Consider the following 7995-nt stretch of genomic DNA (forward strand, 5'->3'; position numbering starts at 1 on the left):
GGGTTAACTCCATCTGGCAGTTTATCTCACAATGTTTAGCACCTTCCTCCAGCTGCATATAAAGTTATTAACTATCAGAATTGTTCAATGCCTTAGGCTAACTGCATTACTGGTTTAGATCAGATAGATTTATTATATATGTACAATATATAAAGTGATTCATTAGATTATTTGTTTACTAGGTATAGTCGATGACTTTTTAAACATTTTTATTCTTAGCCAAATGCATATACATACATTGTGGACACTCCTCAGTTCTTGAATGAAGTAGCGTCCAGTTTCGGTCCCTCTTACAAATAAGACAAGAGACACTTCTTTATTCCAAAACTTTATTAATCGTCAGATATGGAATTTATTTGTCCGCGGTGCGGACTACAAATAACTACAGCACCGCGGCACTCAACCTTTATTAATGTATTACAAAGTGTCAACCATTATTAGCGCAACACATTTTGACACAGTATATCAATATTTATCGTCAAAATGAAAGCAAACTTATAACCAATTGTAACCAATTAATAACCAAATAAGTAACCTGCTGGTAAGGGCGTAACCACCTGTATCCCTGCTGGAACTGCCGACGTCCCCTAGCGCGGCAGTCACATGACCATACGATTCACAGAGGCGAATGCCCCTGGAGTGTCCTGCACTTACACCTCTGTGCACCACAAGTAACCATACCTAGATGGTTAACTCCTGCACCGTGCCAGCGTAAAAAACCTGAGTACCCGGCAAATGCTGAAAATTAGGGGAGGGATGGGCGGGAAAATGCACTTTAAAATAATTGCCCCTATAGTGCAAGACACTTCAATATATACCCCTCAGGGTGGGTAATTATCCCCTCCCATCTGGCCCGGCACGTGGCACTAATTTAACACTTTCAGTGCCAAAATTTTTGCCTAGTCATCCCTTAACCCCTTAAACCAGGCTTCACAATGGGTACCTCGTCCTGCACTTCATTCATGGGGCCCCCCCGGTCCAATTCTTTCCCTCCGGGGCTGTTCTTGAATTAGACATCACCCAATGTGTATAGTCACTAATGTAGAAGTTGTTTGCGAGTACATGCTTATTTAAATAAGTAACCAATATACTGTATATTTCAAAAGTGTGTTCCCTGGGCTGGTGATCGTAGTCTACAATAGACATGTGCAAACATGCTAAAATCTATTCGGACAAATTTTTACGTTCATTTTTGGCCTTTTCGTTTTTAGATAAAGCATTACATTTCCTGCTTGTTCGTTTTAGATGAAATTCAGGGGCATTTTAAGTTCGGAAATTAAATTCATTGTCCAGTGCCCACATTTACTCTCACTCTCTCAGACTCTCACTCAATCTCTCACACTCTCATTTTCAATCACCTGCTCTCTCATGTTCTCTGAATATCTCCCTACCTTCTCTGCCAGGCACTTTTGCTCTGCTTCCGTGCCTTGCATTTTTTTCATAGGCATTTCTGTGGACATAACTTCCCGGCGAACTTCCACCAAAATGGTGGCGCTTCTGCTTAAATCCAATCAGTCACTAGAAGAGAGAAAAGAGAAGAGGGAAGAACAAGAACATGTGAGACGCAAAAGCGTGCAGAGAAGCTAGGGAGACATTCAGAGAGTGTGAGAGAGAATGCGGACAAGTGTGTGAGAGAATGTGGATGAGAGTGTGAGAGAGTGGGTGTAAAAAATCAGTGCTTTTTGCTTTGTTTTCATCTGTTTCGTGGGGCGTCTGGCCTAGTGTTCGGAGATTCATACGAAGTTTAGGAAGCAAAACTTTTTTTTATCCAGGTAGTTGGACAGGTGGAAGAGCCTACCAGCAGGAGTAGTAGGTGGTACTATCTACAGTATCAAGAACAACAGAAGGAAAAACTGATGTGCCACGCAGTCCTAATCAAATTCTGTGTTCTGTAAGAACTAATTGAGTTTCCAATTAGATTCTATTAAATATGACTCTCCATCAATATTAGTATATATATTAAGCAACACTACACTTAGGAGGTATGTAACAGATAAATCCATAGAATGTCCTTGTAACTAGAACACGGATTTTCCCATAATGTGCAAACATCTTTCCCTTTTATACATTATTTGTCCATAAAACCACTTAATTTAATTGCACTAAAATTGGACTAAAATGTGGTCATTCACAAATACAGAATTCTAAGAATTGTTTAAAGTGATTCTTGAAGTCCATGCACCATAGAGTAAACAGTTGGCTACAAATTAACTTCAGGATACTAGCATTAACATTACTAATCGTATACAAATGAGTATATAAAACATGTGATATTTTCTAGTCTTCATATTCATACTTAACATTTAATAATAATAATAAATAATAATAATAATATCCATTCAGGAAATTATCAAGCTTCTTTATAACTTTTATTGATAGCACATTGCAGCAATTTAGTTATTGGAGTTAGAAAATTAGACTTCTGTTTTTTCATCCTCCTCCTATGGCTACCTGTGTAACCACAGTGATAACAAAATAAGTTGTTTAATAATAAAAAATACACATTATAACATTTAAGCAAATAACCATGACACAAACTTCTAAAGTAAATAAAAAATTCAACATTTTGTACTTTGAAACAAATGCAAACAAAATAGTATACGGTCTTTCGTATGTATGTGGTGAAAATAAATCCCTGTTTTTACTTTGTATGGTGATTTTGAGGGAGGGGGGAAATAAAGAAACCGACAAACACACACAGAATATAACATTTAAACATATTTAGTTATTGCAGATGGTTAATTAGTTTGATCTTCCTTTGAGGACATGTTTGACAGGGGGGATAGCAGGCCACACTACAAGGGTGTGTATGGGTTTCTTAGTGTCAGTCCACAGCTGTAAAGCTAAAAGCTAGAAAGATAGTTGAATAAACTGAAGGAAGTAAACAGGAGGATGGGGGTTCCTTAATTGGGAGCGGTAAGCTCTTCCCTCAGCAGAATTTGTTTTGGCCACATGTGAGGGATTATACTGCTGTCCAACTCCTGGGGTGCCCAAACTTGCATAAACAGGAAAGGGAGGGGAGTAGAAGACACTCTTTAGGGGAAGATATTTTAACAAGTCTTCTGATATTGTCTACTAAATCCCTTGGAACCATTGCTTGGTGTATATATCTAGCTGGCATCTTCTTGAGATTGAGCACAGCTACCTGCATGGTACATTAATTTCCTCATATATATATATATATATATATATATATATATATATATATATATATATATATATTGTGACAGGGAGCAGGGCATGACGGTTGATGACAGCTTTCATGGAAAATGCTGCAAGTAAACTATGGAGTGGAGTACTGGCCCTCTCCAAATGCTGCACCCCGGGGACCCAAATTAAATTACAGAATTTCCTTTATTCTGACTGTAACAAAACATTCTCCCTGGGGTTATCAAACAACGCATTGTACTGCAGTATTTTCCATGAAATATAGATGCCATCAACCACCATGCCCTGCTCCCTGTCACAATATATACTGTTTATATATTATTATATACTATAATTTGTATTCATCCATCCTGTACTCAGGGCCGGACTGGGACTGAAAAGCAGCCCTGGAAAAATTTGGAGACCAGCCCCATATAGTTTATCTCACGGTGAAGCTCTTATACTCACACGCACCCCTTATACACACCCGAGTCACACTATGTGCCATTCTTTTTATCTCATTATTTGTATTAAAATGCTAGAAAGCAAAAGTGTTAAAAGGCCCTAATAAATGAAATACATTACACATAATGGGATCCAAACATTTACTACTGCGAACATTTTTAGATGAAAGAGTTCCATTTTATTCAGTGGAACAAAACACTGATCACATTATTCTTAACGATATTCTGGTAAGAAACTTTTATTTCTTTATTAATTCATGTAGACTATTTTTTTCCATATTTAATAAAAGCTATGATTGAGACATGTAGGGGGTTAAAAGGCATATCATGGGACAGAGTGGCATATAGTGGGTATAAGGCATTCATGGAGGCAGAGTGGCATGAAGGGGGTTAAAAGGCATATCATGGGGCACTCTGCCTCCAGAAAAGCCTTATGCCCCCTATATGCCACTCTGCCTCCCTGATATGCTTTATACCCTCCTATATGCCACTCTGCCCCGTAATATGCCTTTTAATCCCCTATATGCCACTCTGCCTCCAGAAATGCCTTTTATTCCCTATGTCACTCTGCCTCCAGAAATGCCTTATACCCCCATATGCCACTCTGCCTCCCTGATATGCCTCAACCCTCCTATATGCCCCTCTGCCCCGTGATATGCCTTTTAACCCCCTTTTTGCCACTCCACCTCCAGATATGCCTTTTGACCCCCTATATGTCACTCTGCATCCAGAAATGCCTTATACCCTATATGCCACTCTGTCCCATGATATGCCTTCTAACCTCCTATATGCCACTCTGCCATATAGGGGGTTAAAAGGCATATCATGGGACAGAGTGGCATATAGGGCGGTATAAGGCATTTCTGGAGGCAGAGTGGCATAAAGGGGGTTAAAAGGCATATCATGGAGAACTCTGCCTACAGAAAAGCCTTATGCCCCCTATATGCCCCTCTGCCTCCCCAATATGCTTTATACCCTCCTATATGCCCCTCTGCCCCATGACATCCCTTTTAACTCCCTTTATGCCACTCTGCCTCCAGATATGCCGTTGACCCCCTATATGTCACTCTGCATCCAGAAATGCCTTATACCCCTATATGCCACTCTGGCATATAGGGGGTTAAAAGGCATATCATGGGACAGAGTGGCATATAGGGGGGTATAAGGCATTTCTGGAGGCAGAGTGGCATAAAGGGGGTGAAAAGGCATATCATGGGGCACTCTGCCTCCAGAAAAGCCTTATACCCTCCCTATATGCCACTCTGCCTCCCTGATATGCCTCAACCCTCCTATATGCCACTCTGTCACATGATATGCCTTCTAACCCCCTATATGCCACTCTGCCATATAGGAGGTTAAAAGGCATATTAAAAGATCCAGCTTGCCATATTAAATAAAAAATAATATATGCCACTCTGTCCCATGATATGCCTTCTAACCCCCTATATGCCACTCTGCCATATAGGGGGTTAAAAGGCATATCATGGGACAGAGTGGCATATAGGGGGTATAAGGCATTTCTGGAGGCAGAGTGGCATGAAGGGGGTTAAAAGGCATATCATGGGGCACTCTGCCTCCAAAAAAGCCTTATGCCCCCTATATGCCACTCTGCCTCCCCGATATGCTTTATACCCTCCTATATGCTCCTCTGCCCCATGATATACCTTTTAACCCCCTTTATGCCACTCTGCCTCCAGATATGCCTTTTGACCCCCTATGTCACTCTGCATCCAGAAATGCCTTATACCCCTATATGCAACTCTGGCATATAGGGGGTTAAAAGGCATATCATGGGACAGAGTGGCATATAGGGGGGTATAAGGCATTTCTGAGGCAGAGTGGCATATAGGGGGACACACTTACATACACACACATGCCGATTTTTTTTGTTCTTAACAAATACAAAAAACATACAGTACAAAAAATACATTATTTTACTCACCTTCTACTTCTCTTGACTTCTTGGCAGCTGCACACTGTTCTCCTCTATGCTGACAGCCAGGATGCCACTGACCTGACATCCGGTGCTGCAGCAGTCTGAGCGCGAGGGGGCGGAGCTTCCACCTCACGCTGCTCCCATCACTATGCAGCCATCAGGCTGCTGGGAATGTAATCTAAACGGCCGGTGCGTGCTGATGCCGCCGGCCGGAGCTACTTTAACACTTTTTTTTTTATTATTTATATGGTAAGCTGGATCGGCTCGCCATATAAAGTAAAAAAAAAAGTATTAAAGCAGAGGCGGCCGGCGGCATCAGCACGCATCGGCCGTTCAGATTACATTCCCAGCAATCTGATGGCCGCATAGTGATGGGAGCAGCGTGAGGGGTGAAAGGTCAGTGCGAGGGGGCGGAGCTTTCACCCCTCACACTGCTCCCATCACTAGACGGCCATCGCACACGGCTGCTGGGTGCTGATGCCGGCCGACCGCATCAGCACCCAGCGGCCGCTTTGATTAGATTTCGGGCAGCCTGGGGGCAGCTCAGCGGCTGTCTTCATGGCCGCCCAGCCCCCGGACCTTCCGGCCCACCGGGAAATTTCCCGGTATCCCGGTGGGCCAGTCCGGCCCTGCCTGTACTATTTATTCCATTATGTGAGATATATATAAACAGTATGTATCATACATAATGGTAACTGTCAATAAATTGTAGAACCACCTCTCTCCTTCTGCAACTAATGCCTCCAGCTAGAATTCCCTTTTCAGAATTACGGGAAGGTGGTCCCGCTGAAGTCAGTGGGCAGTCCCACCAACATCGGTGGGTGATCCCACGATACCTCCCTATTATTGAAGAAGTGGGCGGGGATTGGGGCGTGCCACAACATGGCTCCTGCCACCCAGAGTTTCTCAGTGGTGACACTTGTTAAATTTGTTATTTATTGTGTCTGCGGAGAGTTCCCAGGCATTACCAGCATTCTGCTTGCTTTTTTGATGTAGTGTTTCATTGCTTGGTTACCTTTAAGCCCTCAGAGAAATTATCCCCAATTCCCTCTCTTCTGTTGTTGTCATAAACATCTGTCTTATTATGAAGCAAATTGTATAATTGTATGTGTCATGCAAGATGTTTATGTGAAGGGTACGGTAAGGGTTAACATGGGTTCTGCATTGATACCAGAAATTTATACCAGAAATTGTAGCATTTTTCTTAACCAGATCATGCCTGGAAACTTGGCCAAACCCCATTATAAAGCAGCTTGCCTGTGCCATCTGTTCCTCCAAACATGTCAATGGGGCAGGAAGAGCATCCATGCAGGGCATCTTCAAAGTACACCCCGTAAAATCTTACAGGGGACCAGGCACTGGGGTCACACAGGGGAAGCAGCACCTAGCATCTTCACAGTTATGATTTGAGAATAATGGTTAAGGTTCCACAATGATGTGAAACATGGCAGGAGGGGGTTAAACAGGGTCTGAGAAGCAAGAATAGGTCATCTAGCTATCATGGATGTTTGGCGCCTGTTACCCTTGTAATAATATGAGAGAATGTGATCACCCGAGAGTTATTAATGTAAATGGTGTACACCATAAAAATATGACCTATTAAGTATATGCATGGTACAAACATATGCAGGAGAGTTACTCAAAACCATTATTAAACCTGTAATTGTCTTCTATATCTCTTATAATTGAGGATTATTCTACCTTAGTGACCGAATAATCAGACTTTTATTAAAGACAGGAGGCGAATATTTTGCATATCTTTCTTTAATGAACCTCATAGCAGCAAAGGAGAAAAAACGTGTAAACTGATCGACCAATCAGAAACAATAGTCCTAGTACATATAACTCCAACTGTAAGACCCCTTCTTCTTCATTTGGTATTGTAACCGAATGTAGGAAAAAAACCTCAAAACTGGAACCAAAATCATATCTGTAAACCTGTTGATAGCCTTCTGTCAACCTTTGACCACCCAGAATAGGATCATGACGAAAAAACTTTCCAGACCCACCACATCATAATTTGAATTATGCTGGAATGAAAGAGAATACCATAACAGCATCTGATAATGAGACCCCTAACCGAATGAGCCCCAAAAGCAGTGTCTACCCCCACCAGAGAGAACCCATAATAGTTTTAGGATATCACGTCGTACCAAATCTTCTTCCACTTCAATTTTTTATCCGTTTTTTCCTTCAGAAGCTCTGCTCAGTGTTGTTCGTTGTCTTCAGTCTTATCTTGATAGGACTGCAGTCCATCGGGTCTTTCGGTCCTCCCAACTTTTGATCTCTTATGCAAGTCCATTCCGTCCGGTCTCTTCCCACCTGGGAAAAAATAAATAGAGTTGAAATCAAACGCTTGGACATCTGAAACTCTGCGAAAGGAGACCAAACATAGCAGAGTTGTAATTTTTGCAGACAGATGATGGATAGAAAGATCTGAACCCGAGA

General features: G+C 41.9%; 1 protein-coding gene across 1 annotated transcript in view; it reads left to right on the forward strand.

Annotated features, from left to right (window-relative positions):
• Positions 1-7995, forward strand: part of LOC128475015 (amine oxidase [flavin-containing]-like) — a 275083-nt gene that overhangs the window by 162122 nt on the left and 104966 nt on the right. The gene's annotated exons all lie outside the window — the stretch shown is intronic.

This window comes from Spea bombifrons, chromosome 2 (assembly GCF_027358695.1).
Source record: "Spea bombifrons isolate aSpeBom1 chromosome 2, aSpeBom1.2.pri, whole genome shotgun sequence".
NCBI classification, from domain to species: domain Eukaryota; kingdom Metazoa; phylum Chordata; class Amphibia; order Anura; family Pelobatidae; genus Spea; species Spea bombifrons.